Here is a 26,301-nt window from a genome sequence, read left to right on the forward strand (position 1 = left end):
GCAGGACTTACTCTGGAGTGGTGTGTCCCCATCTGTGTTGCTTGCACACTGCCAGGCGTGTGGTGCTGCTTCGATGGGATCTGGCCAAGGTTGTGTTAGACTGGGTGGATCCACAAGGTGCACAGAAGTGGGAGGACCAGGCTTAGATAGTTTTGCTATGGGTGGTCCCCTGCAGAAGGGGCCTTGCAGCACCAGGGGGGATGCAGGCTTGTCAGAGGGATGGATCCACAGAAGCACATTGTTGGGCTTTCTTGAGGTGCAAGCAATTTCAGTGATGGGAACTGGTTCCCTTTGGAATTTCGGCTGAGGAATGGGAGAGGAAAATGGCTCTTGCCCGCACCTCTCTTCCCCTACCGAGCTCTGTCCTTTCGGGACTCAACAACTCTCCCTCCCGGCGTCCTCTCGCCCTCCCCAGTCTCCGAGAGCAGACTTTTAACATTACAGATGTTAAGTCCCACTGGCTGTCAGAACTCACACAGTCTGGCCCCTCCGCTTTTGCAAGCCAGACTTTGGGGGCTCTGCCTTTCCTGGCGGGCTGCCCCTCCACCGCCTGGCTCCCTCCTGCCAGTTGTGTAGCATGCACCACCTCTCTGCCCTTCCTATGCTCTTCCGTGGACCTCTTGTCTACGCTTGGCTCTGGAGAGGCTATTCTGCTAGTCTTCTGGCCGTTTTCTGGGTTATTTAGGCCGATGTGGGTGGAATCTAAGTGATCAGCAGGAAGAGGTGATCCCAGTGTCCTCTTATGCTGCTATCTTTTGACATAACCCTGGAGACTTTACTCTTTGAAGGAGAGCAAATTTCTCCTTTTTATAAGAACACCAGTCATATTAGATTATTCCTTACCCTAATGACTTCATTTTAACTTATCACCTCTGTAAAGACCCTATTTTCAAATAAAGACACATTCTAAGGTAATACAGGAGCTAGAGCTTCAACATAAGAATTTGGGGGTGGGGACCCAATGCAATCCATTCATGATTCCATTCATCAAAATAAGGAGATGTGAACAGGAGAGAATAGCATCAAAGTAAAGGAAATCATTTCATTTTGTATCTTAAATGTGAAGTCAATTGAGAGCAATCAGGAAAAATATTCAGAAGGTGAATGAAGCTGTAGACTAGAGCCCATGGAATGTAGAATTGAGATCCATTAGCATAAAGGAGGTAGAGTACTACAAGTTTTGCAAGTGGATGAATATCTCCATAGAGAATTCCACATGGGAAGTACATAGATTAATACGGGAAAGGGCAAAGAATAAAACCCTGAAAATTACTAACATATAAGGAACAAGGAAAAGAATGGTAGTTTATAATAGAAACAGAAAAGGATCAGGCAAAGAGGTAATTTGAAAATTAAGAAAGAGTAGTAATATGCAAACCGAGAGAGGAGAGAGTTTTGTGGAAGAAATAATTGTCAACAATATAATGTGCTATAGTGAGGTCAAAGAAAATATTAACTGAAATAAAAGTCCTAATCCTTAAGGCAAGAATGAGGTGTTGATTCAGAATAGGCCTATTCATAAATATAGCCATCATGGAAGATGCCCTATATTTTCAGTAGAATTTAATTCTATTTGTATTACTATAGAAAATAAAAGAATAAATTCATTTATAGAGTATAACATTTTATACTGATAGAAATTGTAGTTTTACGTGATCTAGTTATTCTTATATATAAGAAAGGATTCATTACTGGAGTATATTTTAAAAAGTAGCTAAATAATCCTGACAGAAACACTTTTGTAAGCAATGCATACAAATTCTGCATTTGTATTGAAATTATGATATGTATGGTTATTGTATTTTATAACTAGTGCTGAGAATAAGATAAAATACAACCTCTCAGAATGATGTTGTAATGTGGTTAGTCAAAAGAGTCTTCTAAGGAAATATTTCCCATCAAGTTGTTGTCCATTTTTATGTGGTCAACACTGGGGATTTCAGTGCTGTCAAATGTCATTTTATGTACTACTTCACAATCTAACCATACATATTATCCTTTTCCCTCAGTTCCCCTAAAATACACAAAGCTATCTCCAGAACCAATTTCAAATTTTCACAATTAAACTCTTAGTAAAAGAAAGTATTGAAAAGATAAAGTAGAATTTGTTCAGAGAATATTTATTGGCTCACACAAATATGTGTATATAGGAAAAAATTGTATATTTATGTCTATAAGTACTCAATAAAAGTTTTGTTCAGAGAAATAACCAATAGATATATATTGAATGGCTATTTAGTATTGAGAAGACTAATAAAGAGAAGAGATACATTTTCTGCTATCATGGAGCTATCATCTTGGAAAAGTAGTACATGGTAGTGAAAAGTGTGAAACTGGCTAAAATTAAAAGCTGAATAGTGTGATACAAGCTGAATTTGTGCTATCAGAATCTAGAGGAAAGAAAGATTAATGAAATACAGAGAGGTCGGGGATGTGGATTGGAATTGAGCTTTGAAAGATGAGTAGACTTTAATTGAGAGGAGGGAGAAGGCAGAGGTGGGCACATAAAAATATGGAATATGTATAGTTGTCTTCATGAAACAATTATAAAGCCAACCAAACTAGACTTAAGGTAAGTAGGAGAAAAGAGGGGAAAATCTGATTGAATATAGTTGGGTTTATGTAAAACAAAAACAGAAAGTGTGTCATCCATAAATTTCCCCTTTACTTAGCTTCACAAATTTTAGAGCCAAATTTATTGTGCATGTATTCTTTTTTTTTTAATTGAAGTATAGTTGACACACAAGGTTACATTAGTTTCAGGTGTACAACATATATTCTAATCTCCCTGACCTACTTCCTTCAGAGTACATCTGTTCATTTTTATCTTCATGTGCTTTTGCAGTGAATTTTAATCTATGAGCCCCCCAAAGTCTTTTTGGAAGTTAACTGGTTACACTTTTAGTGTTGTCATCTTTTTGTTTCACCACTTCAAATTTGAATTGAGCCAAAGTAGTCTTGTTCTAAAGTCACTGTAGCTTTTTAAGTTGGTGAGTAACGTCTCTTTGGGAAGACTAATCTGAAATGTGGGTTAGAGGATGAGTTGAATGGAAGAAAGTCTGGGTATAGTGATTAGCCTAGCCAGTACCTGGTTTCTCAAATTTTAATAGTGGTAAAATTAGTTTATCTGCAGATTCATTTTAATGGGAATCTAATTTTTTGGTTCTTTGGTAATTGAAATAAAATTATGTTTAAGATACTGTTACCTAGGGGCACTTGGGTGGCTCAGTCAGTTAAGCATCTGACCAGCTCAGGTCATGATGTCACAGATCGTGGGTTCAAGCCCCACATCAGGCTCTCTGCTATCAGCAGAGCCTGCTTCTAGTCCTCTGTCCCCCTGTCTCTCTGCCCTTACCCCTTTCACACTCTTTCTCTCAAAATAAATAAATAAACATTAAAAATATATTGTTACTCAAATATCAACAAGTATAATAATAGGCACAAACTGCTTTAACAATTTTAATAAAACTATAAAACAGATAAAAATAAAATTAACATTAATATGTCTACTGACTTTAGATTTTATAGTAGAAAGATTTAGATTAAATACAGTTATATTTTTGACCTTACTGATACTAATGCAGATTATCTTTGTATAAGTAGACTGTATATAATTGTAATAATATTTTAAGGCTTTTCATCTTACTCAGGATATCAGACACCACATTGAATGAAAACTCTGATATTGAGCAGTTCTCAAATTCCAGCTTTAGTAGGGTGTCAATTTGGTAATTTTGTAAAGTTGCCTTGCTTACATGAAGATAAAGCCAGGATGGAAATTTTTATAATATGGATATCTAATCCATTTATTGCTAGAATCAGGACTAGAAAAAAATCATTCAGTGCACATTTGCCCTGAATGTGCTATTTACAGCTAATAAACAGTTGCAAGTTGCTCTACAAAGACCATATTCTCATTCTACCTCTGCTTACATCACATTAAGAAGATGGCACTGACTTCTTTGTCACAGGTCTTTATATGTCCAGCTTACCAATGCCATGGTGTGAAATAGTATCATACTCTGGGATGACTCAACTCTGAAATATTTTCTTCATATAATCGTAAAATTTTTGTTAGTTCAGTACACATGATGTTGCTTGGTTCTCATGTAATACAAAAACAAACAAATGTATACATCCATGAGCAATACACCACTTATAAGGTAATAATACAGAATATGTTTATGTCAACATTTTTTGCATAAAAAGGAATGTACAAAACTTTAAATATACCTTGCTTTAAGAAATAATGGCCTAGTGAGCTTTATTGACTATTTTTTTAAATGAAGTTGACCCCAATATTAGGAATTACATCATGTAATTAATTCATGTCTTTGTTATATTGAACTCTATTTTAGAGCAGAAACTTATTCAGGACACCTTAAGAAATAATGGGTTTCACTTCTTTCTGTGTGTCTGTTCATTCTTTTCTATTTCTCTGTCAACCTGTTTATTTTCCTGTTGAGTAGTACCTTCCATCACAAAGTATGTCACATGGTACTAGCCAGCGTATGAATCAGCTACCATTGTGGGGTGCAAGCGCCCATCATTGTCCACTCAGTGGCCTATTTTTAAAAACAGCCTACTCAGTTCTCCTTCCCTAAGTAAAAAATTATGAGCAGGACAGTTCCAGCTAGAAGTCGTGTTAAGCATGTAAAATACAATGATCTGAGGAAACGGTTTTTGCTTTATGAAAATATTACCTCTTTCACATTCAAGGGAAATGAAAGTATAAGTTATACTCATTGTCTCCCCTTACTCTGCAGCCTTCTGCAATATGGCCTCTGCTCCCCCTATTATACTGAAATTGTTCTCAGTAATGCCTTCATGTTTCTGATATAAAACTGATAAGTTTTCAACTTTTAAGTCATCTTTCTACAGCATTGGATATTGCTTATTGCATTTTTCAAAATATTTACTCCTTTAGATTCTATAACGTGCTCTAATATTTCATTTTGTACCTCTCTGAATACTTGCTGTCTGTTTTCTTCATGGACTGAAATATTTCTTCATCTCTTAAATATTAGTATTTTACAGGAAGTGATCATTAGCCCACTGGTCTTCTCACTCTATATACTTTCCAGAGTGGCAGCTTCAATTACCTTCCAAGTCTTCATACTCTTTCTAGATCTCTACTGTGAAATTTAGCCTTGTAATATTTAACTGCCTACATCTCCAACTTTAAAAATCATGAACTGAACTCATCATATTCTCCTTGAGTGCAACTCCTCCTATATGCCCTATCTTAGTTGATGGGACCACCATTTTCCAAATGTATAAACTAGAAATTTTAGAATTATCTTGAACTCTTTTTCCTCCATATTCAATTAATCCCTAATTCTGGTCTCATCACCTTTAAGCCCCTCTACTACATGATTACCAAAATTAACTCTCTTTTAACAATTTCACCCCCTATTGTACAAGTAATATCCAAGAGCCCTAATATGGCACATAAGACCATCCATGATCTGGATATTACTTCTCTGTCCTCAGAGCCTGTAGCCTTCTGCTTTTAATCAGCACTGATTTGCTTGTAGTCACACACATTTTTTTTTTCTCATCTTTTCTCTCCCATTACTTACAGTGTTTCCTTTTACTGGAATATACTTTTCATCCAGGCTAATTCATCCTCATCCTTTAAGAATCAATTAGGATATTACTTTGTGTATAAAGCCTTCTCAGAGATGCTTTCCCTGAGGCATGGCTAAGTGTTCTATTTCTGTGTTCCTGAAGAGTATAACCCTAATCATAGTATGCACTGTAATGCTATTATAATTATGTTTACATGCTACCCCTCATATAAGTGAAAATACCTTGAGAAAAATGGCTGGGACTTTTCATTTTTATATCAGGGGATGTAATATAATCTAGGTTCTAAAATTGACTCACTGAAAACTATGCAGCAGACTACAGAAGAAGCCCTAACACATCTCATCAGACTAACTTTTACATGAAGAGGCCACAATCACTACATACCTGCCTTTAAATAAGAGACTGGATCATTTATCTCTGGCACTATGTGAGGCACATAGTCAGTATTCAAGAAAGGATTATTGAAATACCTTTCACACCACTTTTTTGGGAAGAGGGAAATATACTTGACATGGGAATAGACCCTGGTTATAATGGCAAGGCCCCCTGTTTCCAGTGAATAGGAAACCAAGTTAAAGGTCATTGAAATACTGCTAGAAAAAAAATGAGTGATCAATTTTGCTAGATACATAATTCAAGCCAGACTAAAATCTCTAGAAATCATCTCTTTCTACCCTAGGGGACAAATCTGTCTAGACAACTGGAATCCTAAAGCAGAGAAGTAATAGAAAACAGCCTGGCAACATTTCTCTACCCACTGGATGACAATAAGAAAAATAAATTGTTATAAAAGATTTTCATTGCTTCCCAAGGGCATAAAAATATCCCAGCCTATTATGTCTTATAAAATCAATAAAAATTCTAAAGCTTGATAAATTCTGATTTACTACCTGACCTTTATTAAGTCTTTGTTATTATAGGCTAATCTGAAAAAGTCTTTCATAAACATCTGTTTGATTCTTATCTCATTGTCCCCAAAGTGACTAAAACATGTCATCATCTCCATAATGACACTGCCTAGACTTTAAAAAATATAAGATCTCGATCCTGAAACCTTTCTAATGTGACTTTTGTAATATCAAATATAAATTTGGTCTGTATCAGGTTCCATTCTTGTCCTTTTACATTATTGCCTCATTTAGTCCTTGTAACTATTTTTTCTAGTTCTTTATCATTTTGTAATTTAAATTTTAGTTATCATACAGTGCAATATTAGTTTCAGGAGTAAAATTCAGTGATTTATCACTTACATACAACACCCATTGCTCATCCCAATAAGTGCCCTACTTAGCACCCATCACCCATCTAGATCATCTCCCACCCACCTCCCTCTGTCAACCCACAGTTTGTTCTCTATCATTAAGAGTCTCTTGTGGTTTGTTTCTCACTCTTCCCTCCCCCCCTTCCCATATGGTCATCTGTTTTATTTCTTAAATTCCACATATGAGTGAAATCATATGGTATTTGTCTTTCTCTGATTGATTTAGTTCACTTAGAATTGTACATTCTGGCTCCATCCACATCATTGCAAATGGCAAGATTTCATTCTTTTTGATGGCTGAGTAATATTCCAATATGGTGTGTATACACACACACACACACACACACGCATACACACCACATCTTCTTTATCCATTCATCTTTCAGTAACTATTCTTTTAGCTAGTCTTTACATATTATTTTCATGTTCACAAAGGGGAAAATAAGTTTAGGAAAACACAGCTATTAAGTGACAGAACAAGGATTGAACTCATCTCTGTAATGGAAAGGTGTAGATAACCATTAGAGATAGAAACCACTTTCCGTTTGAGGACTGTTGACTGATCCTTGTGTGTGTGTATATGTGTGTTTCATGTCTATCAAAAGATTAATGTGGGACAAATACTAAATTATCCCATTTAATTCTGTTAATACTCTATAATCTAAGTAGTATTATTATCATCATTTTGCAGCTGAGGAAACTGATGTTTAGAAAAATTCATTTTGCAAATACATAAGTGTGATGATGGCCCATTTTATTAGAAAAACTGTGTCTAGTAATATACATTAATCAGTTCAAAGACTACATATACCAGTTAGCTTAAGTTTATTCTATCATTACATCTTGCATCAGTACAAATGAGTATGCTTTGTGCCAAGACTCCCCCTCTACCCCCACACATTAACCTGGAAGAATAACCCAGCATGCATGTCTTGTTGAAAATGGGTCAGTATTGTTTACCATCAAAGGACAGACTTATTTTAATTTTTCATTTATAGGCCACATTGCTACAAAACAATTTTTAATTCCATTTGATTTTGCCTTTGAAGTAAAACTCCATAGATGCTGTCATGACATACCTCATTATCTTTCTGAATTTTTACTGGTCTTTTTGGAGAAAGACAATGTTTACTTCTTAAGACTAGAACTTTTAGGGGCTCTTGGGTGGCTCAGTCGGCTAGGCATCCAACTTCAGCTCAGGTCATGATCTCACGGTTCATGGGTTTGAGGCTGTATCAGGCTCTGTGCTGACAGCTCAGAACCTGGAGCCTGCTTCAGATTCTGTGTCTCCCTCTCTCTCTGCCCCTCCTCTACTTGCACTCTGTCTCTCTCTCTCTCAAAATTAAATAAACATTTAAAAAAAGGACTAGAACTTTTAGAATTTTGAATCTAAAATTCATGAAATAATTTTATAAATAACAACAGTATATAAAGACAAATGCATTTGTGCTCTAAAACCAGCAGACTTGTTAGCCATTACTTTCTGATGAGGGAACATTTTAGGGCCCTTATTTAAGCAGGAAAATGGCACCTGATTTCTGTCTCCCCCTCCCCCTCCCGCCCCATTATAGTGTACTTAGTGATGGCAAATCAACAATGAAATTAATTCAGATTATTGAATCCTAGATTGCTTTTTAAATTGAGAACAGCATGTGCTTTTGATCTGAAGCCTGAAAATTTTGAACCCTACATAGGTTGTGTCCCTTATTTGCCAATCTAATCATGATCAATGCCAAAAATTCCAAATTTATATGGAAAATATTTAAAAAAAGAAAAAAATCATGACCCAACCAAAGATAACCACTGTTTTTATTGGTATATATTCTTCTAAACTTCTAAAATTGTCTTTTTTTTTTCAAAAATAAGAATATTATATACTCATACTGCCTTTTCCACTTTTTTAAAATGTTTATTTATCTTTGAGAGAGAGAGAGAATGAGCAGGGGAGGGGCAGAGAGAGAGGGAGACACAGAATCTGAAGCAGGCTCCAGGCTTCGAGCTGTCAGCACAGAGCCTGATGGCTCGATGTGGGGCTTGAACTCATGAACCACTAGATCACGACCCTGAGCTGAAGTCGGATGTTTAACTGACTGAGCCACCCAGGCACCCAACCTTTTCACTTTATAATGTGAACCTCTCCTGTCAAGTACTTATAGATTTATATGGTAATTTACAATGGCTGGAGTGTATGTGTGTGCAGTGTATCCTTATGTATGTGGGTTCCATCCTTTATCTAATTTCATGATGAACAAATGGGCTATTTATGCTTTTCACTAGTTTAAACCATGTTGCAAAGAACACGGATATACAGCTATCCCTGTTTATACATTTGTCTGATAACGGAAGGACTTTCTTTATTCCAGTAGACTTAAAAATCAGGAAAGATTCTTTGAGAATTCTTATATGAGAATTAAGTTGCTAATTAGTAGCCATTTTTACTTATCTATACGTTCTACCTTGACTCAGGTTGTGCATAGATTGTCTTAGAAACTAAAATTACAAAGGAGCTTCTGTCAGTTACAGATATGACATTAATAAACTGTGTTTTAATTCTGTCCTAATTGCTCATATTTAAAACAACTGCTGACTGGCTTCTACCTTAAGGGGCAGTTTGTAATTTGAAATAATGGCACTAGCATCTGCTAAAGTGTCTGTGATGTTAACCATACAGGTTGCCTTTCTCCATACAACTGATTAAGTAATTAAGCATACACTAACGTGGGAAACACAACTAATGGGAAGCACCTGTTTATATGGACTTCACATATAAGTCCCACAAATTGAAGATTAATATCTTGTCTTCCCAAGGTCATAACCAGTGGCATATTTCTATAATCTGATCCCTTGTGGAATAGAGGCATCATGTAAGAGGAAGCCTGCCATTCCTGCCTTATACAGAAGCCAGTGAGCTGATATAACCTCAGAGTACCTAGGCCTACTAAAGTTGTGGAGTTGGGCTGACTACTCTAAAACTTCCATCATCAGCAAGAAGTGGGTAGTGGCGGAGCCAACAGATAGGTTGTACACGTTAAAGTAGTCTTAGAGTGATTCAGAAACAAAAGCAAAGGACAAGTAAGTATATTCTAGGTCAGCATATTAGCAACAGAGCTCAGGCAGATAAAAAACAACTACCACAGAAAATGACAGAATATTTTCCATCATATAATCAATGTTAGAGAAGTGACTGATGCCTAATAATCTTAGTCATAAGGATCTATGTCACACATGGAGTAGAAAGTCACAGAGATGACAGATGGTAGGAAAAAATTGACCCTGTATTGCATTGTCATTTAAAAGCTAGTTTATTTGCACCAACCCAAATGGTTTCTCAAGCTCTCATCCTTGCCAAATACTCTTGGCCGAGGTCACTGCAATCTGTGTATGCCTTACTTAGCTCTTCTTCTTCCACTCTTGATAGTGCTATCTGCACTTCAATAACAGAACTTAACCAGATGATTCCAGAGAGCCCCATTTCTGCTGTGTGATTTTTTTCCTGGTTTTTGTATTGTTTTCTTTTGTTTTGTTTTGTTTTATTTTTTGTTTTTTTTCCAATATATGAAGTTTATTGTCAAATTGGTTTCCATACAACACCCAGTGCTCATCCCAAAAGGTGCCTTCCTCAATACCCATCACCCACCCTCCCCTCCCTCCCACCCCCCATCAACCCTCAGTTTGTTCTCAGTTTTTAACAGTCTCTTATGCTTTGGCTCTCTTCCACTCTAACCTCTTTTTTTTTCCTTCCTCTCCCCCGTGGGTTTCTGTTAAGTTTCTTAGGATCCACATAAGAATGAAACCATATGGTATCTGTCTTTCTCTGTATGGCTTATTTCACTTAGCATAACACTCTCCATTTCCATCCATGTTGCTACAAAGGGCCGTATTCCATTCTTTCTCATTGCCACGTAGTACTCCATTGTGTATATAAACCACAATGTCTTTATGTTTTGTTTTGTTTTGTTTTAAACAGAACTGCTGTCTTTGTAAACCATTCAGGATTATTTTTTGATATTAAAATTAAAATCACATGTTTATGGAAAAAGCTATCACACAAATCTGGCTAATTTAGTGTATGTCCTTTTATTGTTTTCCTCCTTTTCCTCAAAAAAATATTAAATATGTATAGACATTCTGATTCTTCCTTTATACATCCATTGCTTCTCATGCCCTCCAAACAGGAAAAATTCGGTAAATAGTCAACAATGTAAGGAGCTAGAACTCATTTTTTTATACTCAAAAATTAACAGCTCTCATTCTATTTCTTTTTGTTAAGATTCCGCCTATATTTTAAGGCCTAATTGGGATGAAGTTTTCTCTGGCCCCCAACTCCTGCACTCAAAGGATTATGACTTTGCTCTGCTCTGAACCGCCATCATACTTAAAACTGTAATAGATGCTATAAGAGACACATAGTTTTATGCTATAGTTCTTTGTACATTTATCATTTCCTCCTAATAACTTATATAGGTGTTTATTATGGTACCTTGCAGATAGCTTATACAGTAAAAATTTATGGGTGGATGGAAGGAAGGAAAGAAGAAAGGGAAGGAGGGAGGCAGGGAGAAAGTGTTTCCTTTCCTTTTTTTATATTAATGGCAAATGATATTCTCTGTGCGTTGAGCAGTATAGAAGAAGGTGAACCGAAGGGTCAGTGTCTGATTCATTGCTAAAGATTGGATGGTTACTTAATCAACAGATAGCTTTTGATAAATTGCTATGTGTAATCCACTGTGAAAGATACCTGAGAAGTTCTGTTATAGTTTGTGTGGTTTCTATTGGTATGTTATTCAATGTAAGTTTCACATATATTACTTACTTAAGAATTGTTCCAACTATTTTTATAATACTTCATATTTTTATTTGTTGCCTTTTCTCACATTTTCCAGGTATGCAGTCATCATTATCAGACTTTCAACCTCACAGAGAGAAAATTTGTCTTAAAGCCCAATTGCATCTCCTAGTAAAGAAACAAATATAATGCATGGCTAGTGTACAAAAACAAGGACATTTAAAAAAAATCTATTCACTAGGTTTGACATTGAGTCCAAATATAATCAATAGCAATGACTATGACATTTGAAATACTGAACAATATACTGATTTTTCTTCTGAGCTACATTTTTGCAAAATCCTTTGAGATACTCAAGTTATCAATTATGTAAATGCTAGTCATTTAAAATCCCAAGAGGTTGGTTATACGTTATGAAAATATCATTTTTATGATAGATAAAGGTAAGTATTGCATATGGATTAAATTTTTAATGCCTTGAAATAATATTGTACTCTGTGGTTTTACTTTTATCACATATTTCAATCTTTCTAAAGTTGCTATGATTGAGTTTCTTTGATAATGTACCTTTATTTTACTATAAGACTTGATAGTTTGCAAAATATGAGGTTCATAATAGAGATATAGAATAGAGTTACTACCTGGCAGGGAGGATAAGAAGAAAGTGAGATATAGAAAAGTGATTTAATCTCACTACTGCAGTTTTGTAAAATATAATTTGTTTTTCCCCTAGCACAGCAGAATTTCATGCTGATAACAAGCTACTGAATTAATAAATCCATTGCAACTATCAAGACTTTTCCTTTAATAACATAATGAATGCTGAGCCTTAAGAAAAGGAAACATATTCTTTGCACAGATGTTACCTCTTGCAGATCTATCCCTAAACATAGGAAAAATACCAACACCATATTATGAGCAATATCAATATGAAAATAATTTGTACATATCAATTAGAATACTGTATTTTCCACACAAAAACTCATTTCCTGGAACACATTTCCTTATTTTCCAATTGGAAAGACATTTAGGGTCTATTTTGCTATCATTACATGTGCTTAACTCCAATTACATTTAATGGGAGTTGTGTGTCTATAGTCACAGTAGCCTCTGAACTACTTTAACATTATTGCTTTCCATTACCATTCTCATTAAAATAGCTTTTCATTTCTTCTCCCAACATGAACTATCACAGTAATCTGGGTTTCTGTTTTCTTTGCATGGATTTATTTCATGTGATGAAAGATATAGATTACACAACATGATCTGATTCTAGTTTTAAGAACATTATGATGTCATTGAGATTAGAATAGGGCTAGAACTATTTAATTTTTAAGTAGAGGTAATTGAGTGGCTTCTAAACATCCATTTTAGCACAGTGACTGATGTATACAATTTTGTTGGAATAAAGTAAGTTGAGAGAGCAGCTGATCACAGTCCGGAGGTGAGGCTGAACTCTGAGGTGTTACATTATAACTGACATGCAAAATCTGGTAGAAAGATTAGAGAGGGCGGTGGCCCACCTGGAGATAGTATCCCATACCTCTGACATGCACTGTAGGTATGGAGACAATACTCCAAAAGGAGCAACTCCATATGTGCAAGCATTTGACTCACTGTTTAACAGTACTGTGGCAGAGTAAAGAGATCAGTAAAGAGATTGGGGGAGATGTACAGAAACATGTGAAGATGGTTCACACAGGCCTGAGGTTGGAGTGAGTTCTCTTGGTTACAGCCTCTCAGTGTCAGCAGACAGCAGGCAATAAGCTTTCTGATTTGTTGGCACGCATCTCAGAGCAGATCCAAGAAGTGGTAACCTTCTGGGAGAAAAACCAAGGCAGCAAGTTGTTCAACCACCTGTTAGCTGTCAGTGAAAGTATCCAGGCCCTGGGCTGGGTGGCTGTGGCACCCAAGCCTGGTCCCTATGTGAAACAAATGAATGATGCTGCCATGTTTTATACAAACTGAGTCCTCAAGGAATACAAAGATGTCAATAAGAAGCATGTGGACTGGGTCAAAGCTTACTTGAGTATATGGACAGAGCTACTGGCTTACATTAAGAAGTTCCATACCACTGGACTGGTCTGGAGCAAAACAGGGCCTGTGGCAAAATAACTGAGTGGATTGCCATCTGGACCTTCTGCTGAATCAGGTCCTCCTCCTCCCCCACCAGGCCCACCTCCCCCACCAGTCCCCACCAGTTCTGGCTCAGATGAGTCTGCTTCCCACTCAGCACTGTTTGTACAGATTAACCAGGGGGAAAGCATCACACATGCCCTGATACATGTATCTGATAACATGAAGACTCACAAGAACCCTGCCCTCAAGGCTCAGAGTGGTCCAGTACGAAGTGGCCTCAAACCATTCTCTGCACCTAAACCAGGAGTCAACCCATCCCCCAAACCACCACAAAGAAGGAGCCAGCTATACTTGAACCGCAGGGCAAGAAGTGGAGAGTGGAAAATCAGGAGAATGTTTCCAACCTGGTGATTGATGACACAGAGCTGAAACAGGTGGCTTACATATTCAAGTGTGTCAATACAACATTGCAAATCAAGGGCAAAAGTCACTCCATTACAGTAGATAACTGTAAGAAACTCGGTCTGGTGTTGGATGAAGCGGTGGGCATTGTGGAGATAATATTAGAGCAAAGTTCAGGTAATGGGTAAAGTGCCAGCCATTTCCATCAACAAAACAGATGGCTGTCATGTTTACCTGAGCAAGAATTCCCTGGATTGCGAAATAGTGCCAAATCTTCTGAGATGAATGCCCTCATTCCTACAGAAGGCGGTGACTTTAATAAATTCCCAGTCCCTGAGCAGTTCAAGACCCTATGGAATGGGCAGAAGTTGGTCACCACAGAGACAGAAATTGCTGGATAAGAGAAGTGCCACTGGGTTCTTTGCCCCCTCCCTCACACCTTGGGATAAATCTGTATCAAGACAGTTCTTTTCTAGATTTCCTCTACCTTTCTGCTCTTAAACTGCTTATTCGCTCTGAGAAGCACAGCTACCTGTCTTCACTGAAATATACCTCAGGCTGAGATTTGGGTAGGAAAGCAGGTCAGTTGATCTTTTGCAGGAAGGTGCAGCTTTTCCACCTTCACCAACACCACCAGCCCATTCTTAAGGAACTGCACACCAGGACTGGTGTGTTTTAGCTTTCAGCCTTTGGGAGTTATTTGACCAACAAACAGTCTTTTGGGAAGAATAAAGCAGTCCCCAGGAATTAAAAGATCAGAATGTTCACATAAGTTCATCTTCTTCTAACAATGCAACGAAGGTAGCAGAGGCTGGTGTGATTCTAGCTGGTTCTTCTTACCAAACTAATTTTTCACTGTTGACAGGTGATGCAGGAGTCGTACTGGACCAAAGGCTAAAGCTTGGCCATCTAGCATTCCAAGCAAAATTGATTCCTGTAGGCATTCCTTTTATTCTGCCTTCCATCCTGGGTCTGCCTGAACCTGAGAGAGTAGGTTCTCCTGTATCAGCTGCTGGGAAGAGCCCTGCACCCAGGCCAAAGGAGTCTTGGACCCTTTCTTTCACTGGGATCCCTGCCCAGCACCTTCCTACAGAGATGACTTAAACAAAAACAAAAATAAAACCAAAAAAAGGAAAACACACCATTTCAAGGAATCTGGAATTCCTTCTTCCATGCTATATGCCTTCCCTCCATCTTCACGGCCTCCTTTGCCCTGTCATGCCCAACTGCTTTTGGTTTCTGTCCAGGCACCTGAACAAAGGACTAAAATCTCCAGTACAGCCTGGTTTTAGGTCTTGTGTAAGAATCTTGCACAGCATTGCTAACGTAAATTACAGTTTTTCTTTCTAGGACACTAACCAAAATATGCAACTTTTTTGGTGAGAAGAGAGATTATCCTGTGACTTTTACCCATTTCCTGAGGCCTGTGGAAATAAACCTTTATGTACTTAAAGTTATACGGAAAATAGAGTAAAATTAATACCAAAAAATAAATTAATTAATTAAATAAGTTGATATAGTTTAATGCCTGTGATATCTGGTGGAAGCCAAATTTGTAAAACATAAAATATATGAGAAAATAAGGCTTAAAAACTTTAAGTACTAGACTTTATCAACAGCCTACAAAATGGTACATTTAATTCCAATTCAAATTTTGACAAGGCAAAAATAATGAGAATAAGCATATTAGAAAATCTCTTAAAGAATTGGTTTATCTCTTTTCCTTAGTGCTGATCTGTACTTATGTCCAGAAGAAAAGTGGTCATTTGGGCAGAAAAAAAGTGATTAGTGGACAGAGAAAGAGGCTTGTTAAGTCTTTAAGAAAATGAAGAACCTGAGGAGAACTCTTAAAAAGATGATTAGGGACTTTAGAATCACTTGACTCATTGGCACTCAACAAATAGACATCTGCCTAGCCTTACTAAGATAGCCTAGTTAGTACCTATTGGGTTTAGTTTTCAAGCTGTGTTGTTTTCAAGATGTTTTGTGATTATAGCATAATATAGAGTTCCAAAATTTTTCCTAAAAATACATGTTTTAAATGAAAATATAAATTATGAGAGATTATCTCCTTGACATATCAAAACATATTATGAATGAAATCAGAAGGTATTGGCACAAACATAGTTGGAAAGATGCTTAGGTCAATGAAACAGAAATGTATCCTAGTATAGATAATTTAACATGAAAAGAGGAATCATGAATCAGTGTAAACATTCATGATTTCTCAACAAAGGGACAGCCCATGTTCTCTTTGCAAGAAAAGAAAAGAAATCAGTGTGGAAACTTACCTGGCATTGTACAACAAAATTAATTCTAGGTCATTTAAATAGACAAATGTAAAAACAAATCAAACCTTAAAAAACAAGAAGAGATACAGTTGAATGTTAATCAGATCAATAGATTTAACTATGTAAAAAAATTAAAATGAGTTCCAGTCCAAAATGGTGGTGTTGGAAGACCCTGAACTCATCTCCTGCACATACACACTGAATCTACATCTACATATAGAGCAATTCCTCCTGAAGAAAAACTCAGAGCTGACAGAACAGCTTCTTCACAACAAAAGATAGAAGTACCACATAGAGAATGGCAGGTGAAATGGAGACATGATAATCATGAGAACCCTGCCCCTGATACTGTAAACTGCGTGGTGAGGGATAGTACTGAGGGACTGGGAGAAGATTCCTCCATCCTGGCACACAGAGTAAAAGCTCAAGTTTAAAAGGGAAACTAGAATATAAAGGAACCAACCCTACAGCATTTGACAAATGACAAGGAAGCTGCTGGAATGCTCTCCAGGGTCAGAGTTGCTAGCAAGTGTCATTGTTTGTTTCCTCTCCATTTTCATAGTGCAGACAGAAGCAAGATCCCGGCACCCTAATCAACTGCCCACCTCAATGAATTCTGGGCCCCTAGCCCACATCAGCCCTAGTTATACTCCTAAGGTGGCCCCATTGAAGCACATACTAGGACACTGAAGTCCTGCACCCAGTTCAGCTCCAGAAGACCTGCCAGGACACCCCATGCATGGAGTAGCTGAGGACCTCCCAGCCAGCACCCTCTCCCAGCATTCATTGCACTAAGTCATCCTGGCCTATGCCCACCTGAGCTCCATCCATCCTACCAGGGCATCCCCTGCATGGAGTGCCCCAGGACCACCTAGCTCATCCCACCTCAGCTCCCGCCATCCAGACAGGGAGCCCCCTGGACAGAGCATCTCAAGCCCCTGTAGCCCATGCCTGCTTATGCTCAAATCATCTTGCCAGGGTGCCCCCTTGGAGGAATACCCCAGGAGCCCCAGCCAGCACTTGTTTTGGCTTCAGCTGCTCCACCAATGTGCCCTCTGTGTAGAGATCTCTGGGACCCCCAGTCCACTACAGCTATAGCCATCCCACTAGGGTGGCCCTGGTACTTAGTTCCCTAAGATCCCCATTCAGTGCCTACTATAGCTCTAGCCAGCCAGCCAAAGCAGACAGGCACACACAGAGATGTTCCTACACAAGTCCCTTCCTTTAATACTAGGAAAAATAGCTGTTGTGTGTAATTCATAGAAACAGACACAGAACGTCAAAATGAGGAGATAGAGCAATATGTTCCAAATGAAAGAAGAAGACAAAACTTCAAAAAAGAAAAAAAAAAACTACACAAAATGGAGATAAGCAATCTACCTAATAAAGAGTTCAAAATAATGGTCCTAAAGTTGGTCACTGGACTTGAGTAGAGTAGATGAACTCAGTGAGAACTTCAGTAATGAGATAGAAAATATAAAAAGAAACAATCATAGTTGAAGAATATAATAACTAAAATGAAAAATACACTAGAGGGAATGAACAGCTGATTGGAGTATGCAGAAGAAGATATCAGTGTTCTGAAAGAGTAATAGAAATCATCTAAGCTGTACAACAAAAATAAAAAATAATTTAAAAATGAGGAAAGGTTAAGGGAACCCTGGGACAACATCAAGTAAACAAATATTTTCATTATAGGAGTCCTAGAAGGATATTAGAGAGAAAAAGGAACAGAAAACTTATTTGAAGGAATAATAAATGAAAATTTTCCTACCTGGGGAAAGAAACAGACATCCAGGTCCAAGAATCACAGAGAACCCCCAAACAAGGTGAACCCAAAGATATCTACACCAAGACATATAATAATTAAAACATCAAAGATTAAAGAGAGAATTCTAAAAGCAGCAAGAAAAAGCAACTAGTTATATATAAAGGAAACCCCATATGGCTGTCAGCTGATTGTTCAGCAAAACCTTTGCAAGTCAGAAGGGAATGGCATGATATATTCAAAGTTCTGAAAGGAAAAAAAAAAAACACCTGCAACCAAGAATACTCTATCTGGCAAGGTTATCATTCAGAATTGAAGAAGAGATAGTTTCTCAGGCAAACAAAACGGAGACTTCATCACCACTAGATTGGCCTTACAAGAAATGTTAAAAGGACTTCTTTAAGAGGAAAAGAAAAGACCATAAGTAGAAGAAAATTATGAAAGGTAAAAATGTCATGAATGACAGCAAACATCTAGTAAAGGTAGTAGATCAATCACTTATAAAGCTAGTACAAAGGCTGAAAGACAAAAGTAGTGAAATTAATTTTATCTAAAGCATTAGTTAAGAGACTCACAAAAATATGTAAAATATGACATCATATACATAAAACATGGAGGGGGGAAGTAAAAATGTAGTGCTTTTAGAATGTGTTTGAACTTAACCAACAACTTAATACAGACTGATATATACTTAAGATGTTATAAATGAACCTCATGCTACACAAAAACCTATAATAAATGCAAAAAAGAAAGAGAGAGGAATCCAAGCATAAGACTACAGAAAGTCATCAATCACAAGGGAAGAAAGGAACAGAGAAGAAATACAAAAACAATGAGAAAACAACGAAAGGACATACCTACCTATATATAAGTAGGGCATACATAACTATCTATAATTACTTTAAATATAAATGATCTAAATGCTCCATTCAAAAGACATAGGATAAAGGAATGGATTTTTAAAAAATCATTTATATCCTACCTACAATAGACTCACTTCAGACCTAAAGACACATACAGACTAAAGTAAAGGGATAGAAAAAGATCTTCTATGCAAATGAAAGCAAAAAAAAAATGGGGTAGCAATACTTGTATCAGACAACATGACTAAGAAGAGACAAAGATGGACATTACATAATGGTAAACCAGTCAATCTGCAAGAAAAGATAACAATTGTAAGTATCAATACACCCAACATAGCACCTACTTTCAGTTTCTCCCTTTATGTCTGATAATGGTTGCTTTATGTACTTAGGTACATACTAAAACTTTCATTATTTTCAGATTACATGATACTATATATAGATAATTCTAAAGATTCCATCAGAGAACTATGAGATAATAAAAAATTTGATAAAGTTATAGGATACAAAATTAATATACAGAAATCTGTTGCATTCTATACAGTAATAACAAAGTAGAATAAAGAGAAATTAAGAAAACAATCCCATTTACAACTGCACCAGAATAAACATCTAGGAATAAATTTAACCAAAGTGAAATATCTGTACTTCAAAAACTATAAAACATTGATGAAAGAAAAATGAAGATGACACAAACAAATGGAAAGATATTCTATGCTCATGGATTGGAAGAAACAATATTTTTTAAATGTTGATACTTTCCAGAGCAATTTACAGATTCAATGCAATCTCTGTCAAATAACTGTTACCATTTTTTTCACAGAACCAGAAAAAACAATACTAAAATGTGTATGAAACCACAAAATATCTCAAATAGCCACAGCAATCCTGAGAAAGAAAAAGGAAGCTGGAGGTATCACAAATCCAGATTTCAAACTGTACTACAAAGCTAATCAAAACAGTATTGCACTGTCACAAAAATAGACACCAGATCAATAGAACAGAATAGAGAGCTCAGAAATATACCCACACTTATATGGTCAATTAACCTATGACAAAGGATGCAAGAATATGTAATGAAAAAAAAAGTCTCTTCAAAAATGGTGCTGGGAACACTGGACAGCTACATGCAAAAGAGTGAAACTGGACTACTTTCTTGCACCATAAACAAATATAAAGTCAAAATAGATTAAAGGCATAAATGTGAGACCTGAAACCATAAAACTCCTAAGAGAAAACATAGGCAGTTATTTTTTTTTTCATTTTAAAGGAACCTCCATACTGTCTTCCACAGTGGCTATTACAATTTACATTTCCACCAACAGTGCACAAGGGTTCCCTTTTCTCACATCCTCGCGAACACTTGGTATCCCTTGTCTTTTTTATACTAGTGACTGATGCTAGGTTATATCACATTGTGGTCTCGATTTGTAAGTACCATACAGGTCAGTAATTTCACTACTGAGTATTCAAGGAAAAAGAAAACACTAATTTGGAAAGAGATAAACCCCTATATTTATTGCAGCATTATTTACAATAACCAAGATATGGAAGAGACCTAAGTGTGCATCAGTTGACAAATGGAAAAAGATGTACACACACACACACACACACACACACACATATAATGGAATATTAACCATAAAAAGAATGAGATCCTGCCATTTGTGACAACATAGATGGACCTAGAGAGTATTACACTCAGTGAAATAAGTCAGGCAGAAAAAGACAAATACCATGTGATTTTATTAGATGTGGAATCTAAAAAACAAAACAAATGAATAAACAAGAAATAGAAACAGACTCATACATACAGAGAACAAACTGGTAGTTGCCAGAGGGGAGTCTGATAGGGAGATGGGAAAAATAGAGAAGAGTACTAAGAGGTACACACTTCCAGTTATAAGATAAACAAGTCATGGGGAAGAAAAATATAGCATAGGAAATGTAGTCAATAATATTGTAATAATATTGTATGCTGATAGATATAAGGATATTCATTGCGAGGCCTTTAGAATAGAAAAAAATGGGGGCAACTTAAATGTCCAGCAGTAGATAAATGGTTAACCAAATTGTGATATATAATATAAAAAGAAGAGTATGTTGCCATTAAAAATTATGTTTTCAATATCATGTTTCAGGAATTTAATGACATGGAAAATTTCTACAATAAAATATTAAATGAAAGCAATACCAAATTGCACATATAGTTTGAGCTCAACATATGTATGCATTTTAAAGACACTATTCTGGTAAGAGTGAAGAGAACAAATCTGGTCAAATAATTGGCTGTCCTCCATGAAGAGATTATTCCCAAGCCTAATTCAGCTGCTACCTTCCAGTCATTTCTAGCAAGTATGAAGCTTTATCAATATAGGATCCCCCAAACCATGAAGACATAAAACATTTTTGGAATCAAGGGATAAAAGGGAGAAAATGTAAGTTTATATGAGACAGTTTCACTATAACAGTCTAAAATAAATTATGTCATCAGTGTTTGAAAAGCAAACAGCTACTCAATAGACATTTCCTGAAGCATCTTTAGTTTTGCTGTTTTTCTTAGCCTACATCACATAAACCCAGTCCTCTTTTTGTTGGAAACAATGCCTACCCACTTATGGGTAGCACTGATCTGCTACACCATTACTTTTGAAGAGCTTTGCAGAAAACAAAGTCCACAGTAAATCACACAGGTTTTCTTTTACTTTGTTTTCTTGCAATTAAAACTGGATATTTTGTAATACAGTACATACCAGACACATTTATTTTGTGTACCCTGCTAGGAAGGTAAAGTGCATTATGTTAGGTTAACATTGATACATCTACAGGCCTATGAATACCAGGATGGAAACTGTTCTTCCATAGATGACAGATGGACCCCTAATATGAGGAGAAATTATTAATGGACGTGGCCTTTTATCAGTTTTCTATCTCAACTTGTCCTACTCATGAAATATACTAGATATATCCTTGACCTTTGGCATACACTCACTTTGAGGATTAATTGTACATTCTGAGGTTACATACCATAGGCTTGAGTACTTTGGTCCATCTCACTTCATGTTTGGTTAAGTTTTATCTATGATATGCTTATTCCTCAGTTACTTCATTTGACAAAGTTTTCGATAAGAAGGAAGTTAGTGATGCAAGTCTAGCTATTAGTCTGAGCCTTTGGAATATTCAGGTACTTTATGGATGATGATGTGCCTTATACATAGTTGCTGAATAAATTGTTGCATGGATGGTTTTTATTTTATTTTATTTTATTTTTAATTTAGTTAAATTCAAGTTAGTTAACATATAGTGTAGTATTGGTTTCAGAAGTAGAGCCCAGTGATACATCACTTACATATAACACTCAGTACTCATCCCAACAACTGTCCTCTTTAATGCCCATCACCCATTTAGCCCATCCCCCACCCACCTCCCTCCAGCAACCCTGTTTGTCTCTGTATTTAAGAGTCTCTTGGGGCGCCTGGGTGGCGCAGTCGGTTAAGCGTCCGACTTCAGCCAGGTCACGATCTCGCGGTCCGTGAGTTCGAGCCCCGCGTCGGGCTCTGGGCTGATGGCTCAGAGCCTGGAGCCTGTTTCCGATTCTGTGTCTCCCTCTCTCTCTGCCCCTCCCCCGTTCATGCTCTGTCTCTCTCTGTCCCCAAAATAAATAAACGTTGAAAAAAAAAAGAGTCTCTTATGGTGTGCCTCCCTCTCTGTTTTTTATCTATTTTTCCTTCCTTTCCCTTCCCTATGTTCATTTGTTGTGTTTCTTAAATTCCACATATTAGTAAAATCATGTGATATTTGTCTTTCTCTGACTGACTTATGTCACTTAGCATAATACACTTTGTTCCATCCATGTTGCAAGTGCAAGATTTCATTCCTTTTGAAGACTGAGTAGTATTCCATTGTATATATATATACCTCATCTTCTTTATCCATTCATCAGTTGATGGACATTTGGGCTCTTTCCATAATTTGGATATTGTTGATAGTGCTGTATAAACCTTGGGGTGCATGTGCCTCCTCAAATCAGCATTTTTGTATCCTTTGGATAAATACCTAGTAGTGTAATTGCTGAGTTGTAGGTAGTTCTATTTTTAATTTTTTTGAGGAACCTCCATACTGTTCTCCAGAGTGGCTGCACTGGTTTGCATTACCACCAACAGTGCAAAAGTGTTACCCTTTCTCCATATCCTCACCAGAATCTGTTGTTTCCCAAATTATTAAATTAGCCATCCTGACAGGTGTGAGGTGGCATCTCATCGTGGTTTTGATTTATATTTTTCCCTGATAATGAGAGATCTTGAGCATCTTTTCCTATGTCTATTAGCCACCTGGATGTCTTCTTTGGAAAAAGTGTCTATTCATGTTTTCCGCCCATTTCTTCACTGGATTATTTGCTTTTTGAGTGTTGAGTTTGGTAAGTTCTTTATAGATTTTGAATACTAACCCTTTATCAGATATGTCATTTGCTAATATCTTTTCCCATTTTGTTGGTTGGCTTTTGTTGATTGTTTCCTTCACTGTTCAGAAGCTTTTTATCTTGATGTCCCAATAATTCATTTTTTACTTTTATTTTCCTTGCCTCCAGAGGCACAACTGGTAAAAAGTTGCTGCAGCCAAGGTTGAAGAGGTTGCTGCCTGTTTTCTCCTCTAGGATTTTGATGGTTTCCTGTCTCACATTTAGGTCTTTCATCTATTTTGTGTTTATTTCTGTTTATGGTGTAAGAAAGTGGTCCAGTTTCATTCTTCTGCATGTCTCTGTGCAGTTTTCCAAGCACCATTTGCTAAAGAGACTGTCGTTTTTTTTCCATTGGATATTCTTTCCTGCTTTGTCAAAGATTAGTTGGCCATACATTTGTGTGTCCATTTCTGGGTTCTCTATTCAGTTCCATTGATCTATATGTCTGTTTTTGTGCCAGTACCACATTGTCTTGATAAATACAGCTTTGTAATACAGCTTGAAGTCCAGAATTGTGATGCCTCCAGCTATGGTTTTCTTTTTCAACATTAATTTGGCTACTCAGGATCTTTTGTGGTTCCATACAAATTTTAGTATTTTTTGCTCTAGCTCTGTGAAGAATGCTGGTTTTATTTTGATAGGTATTGCATTGGATGTGTACATTACTTTGAGTAGCATAGACATTTTAACAATATTTGTTCTTCCAATCCATGAGCATGGAATGATTTTCCATTTCTTTGTGTCTTTTTCAATTTCTTTCATAAGTTTTCTATAGTTTTCAGTGTATAGATCTTTTACCTATTTGGTTAGGTCTATTCCTAGGTATCTTATGGGTTTTGGTACAACTGCAAATGGGATCTATACCTTGGTTTCTCTTTCTGCTGCTTCATTATTGGTGTATAGAAATGCAACTGATTTCTGTACATTGATTTTATATCCTGCAACTTTGCTGAATTCACATGTCAGTTCTAACAGTTTTTTGCCAGAGTCTTTCAGGTTTTCTGTGTAGAATATCATGTTATCTGTGAAGAGTGAAAGTTTGACTTCTTCTTCTTATGCCTTTTATTTCTTTTTGTTGTCTGATTACTCAGGCTAAGACTTCCAATACTATGTTGAACAACAGTGGGGAGAGTGGACATCCCTGTCATGTTCCTAACATTAGCAGGAAAGCTCTCAGTTTTTCCCCATTGTGGGTGATATTAGCTGTGGGATTTTTGTATATGGTTTTATGATGTCAAGGTATGTTCTTCCTATCCCTACTTTCATTAAGGTTTTTATCAGAAAAGGATACTGTATTTCCTCATGTGCTTTTTCTGCATCTATTGAAAGTATCATATGGTTCTTATCCTTTCTTTTATTAATGTGGTATATCACATTGATTTGTGAATATTGAACTACCCTGTAGCCCAAGAATAAATCCCACTTGATCATTTTGAATAATTCTTCTAATATGCTGTTGAATTTGATTTGCTAGTATCTTGTTGAGAGTTTTTGCATCTATATTCATAAGGGATATTAGCCTATAATTCTCCTTTTTAGTGGGGTCTTTGGTTCTGAAATCAAGGTAATGTTGGCTTCATAGAATGAGTTTGGAAATTTTCCTTCCATTTCTATTTTTTGGAGCAGCTTCAAGAGAATAGGTGTTAACTGCTCTTTAAAATGCTGGTAGAATTCCTCTGGGAAACCATCTTGCCCAGGACTCTTATTTGTTGGGAGATTTTTGATAACTGGTTCAATTTCTTTGCTGTTTATGGGCCTGTTCAAATTTTCTATTCCTGTTTGAGTTGTGATAGTGTGTTAGTGTCTAGGAATTTGTCTATTTTCCAGATTGTCCAGTTTGTTGGCATATAATTTTTCACAGTTTTCTCTTATAATTGACTGTATTTCTGTGGTACTGGTTGTGACCTCTCCTCTTTCATGCATGATTTTATCTATTTGGGTCCCTTCTCTTTTCTTTTTGGTAAGTCTGGCTAGGGGCTTGTCAATTTTGTTTATTCTTTCAAAAAATCAGCTTTTAGTTTCATTGATCTATTCTAGTGCTTTTTTTTTTGTTTCTATATCATTTATTTCTGCTCTAAACCTTATTATTTCCCTTCTTCTGCTTGCTCTGAGCTTTATTTGCTGCTCCTTCTATAGCTCCCTTAGGTGTAAGTTATGTTGTCTATTTGTATATTTGTATTCAGGCCTTTTTGAGATAGGACTAAATTACAATGTACTTTCCTCTTAGGACTGCCTTTGCTGCATCACAAAGGGTTTGGACTTTACATCAATACAGTAATGGGTTTAATCCATTCACTGTAGGACTAAGTAGGGAAGGTTTTGAGATGAATGTCAAATCAATTTGCACTCATAAATAGCATAAATATTGTTGCTTTTATGACTGGATACATCTTGACATTGGTTTGAACTGATTAACCTGGTACTTAGAATGTGCAGAAGTATGGCAAGCTGGTCCATGTATTCATATTATCTTTTGGTGACAGATTAGAATAGTGTTTTAGTTTTGATCACCCTTCCTCCATAGAATGCACATTTTTATATAACTATAGCTGTCTCCAAATTCACACTATGACCAGGTCACTCTCTGTAATATCAGAATCTTTTCACCTTCACATGGGGCATATTTCAAAGACAAGCCTTTGATGATCAAAGAGGATACCCAACTGTGATGGATTTGGAAGGTACATCTTGTATTGACATCTCAGGCTTTACTTCTCCATTAATTGTTGGTTTTTATAAACAATAGAATTTCTTCATGAATTCTTAAATCATGAGGATATATTAGATGCTGTAGGCTTTC

At 36.5% G+C, this 26,301-nt stretch overlaps 1 protein-coding gene and 1 pseudogene across 1 annotated transcript in view; both read left to right on the forward strand.

Moving 5' to 3' along the window:
- Positions 1 to 26,301, forward strand: part of DIAPH2 (diaphanous related formin 2) — a 1,001,003-nt gene that overhangs the window by 966,329 nt on the left and 8,373 nt on the right. The window lies entirely within an intron of this gene.
- Positions 13,075 to 15,236, forward strand: LOC122477879 (annotated as a pseudogene).

Source organism: Prionailurus bengalensis, chromosome X (assembly GCF_016509475.1).
Source record: "Prionailurus bengalensis isolate Pbe53 chromosome X, Fcat_Pben_1.1_paternal_pri, whole genome shotgun sequence".
NCBI classification, from domain to species: Eukaryota; Metazoa; Chordata; class Mammalia; order Carnivora; family Felidae; genus Prionailurus; species Prionailurus bengalensis.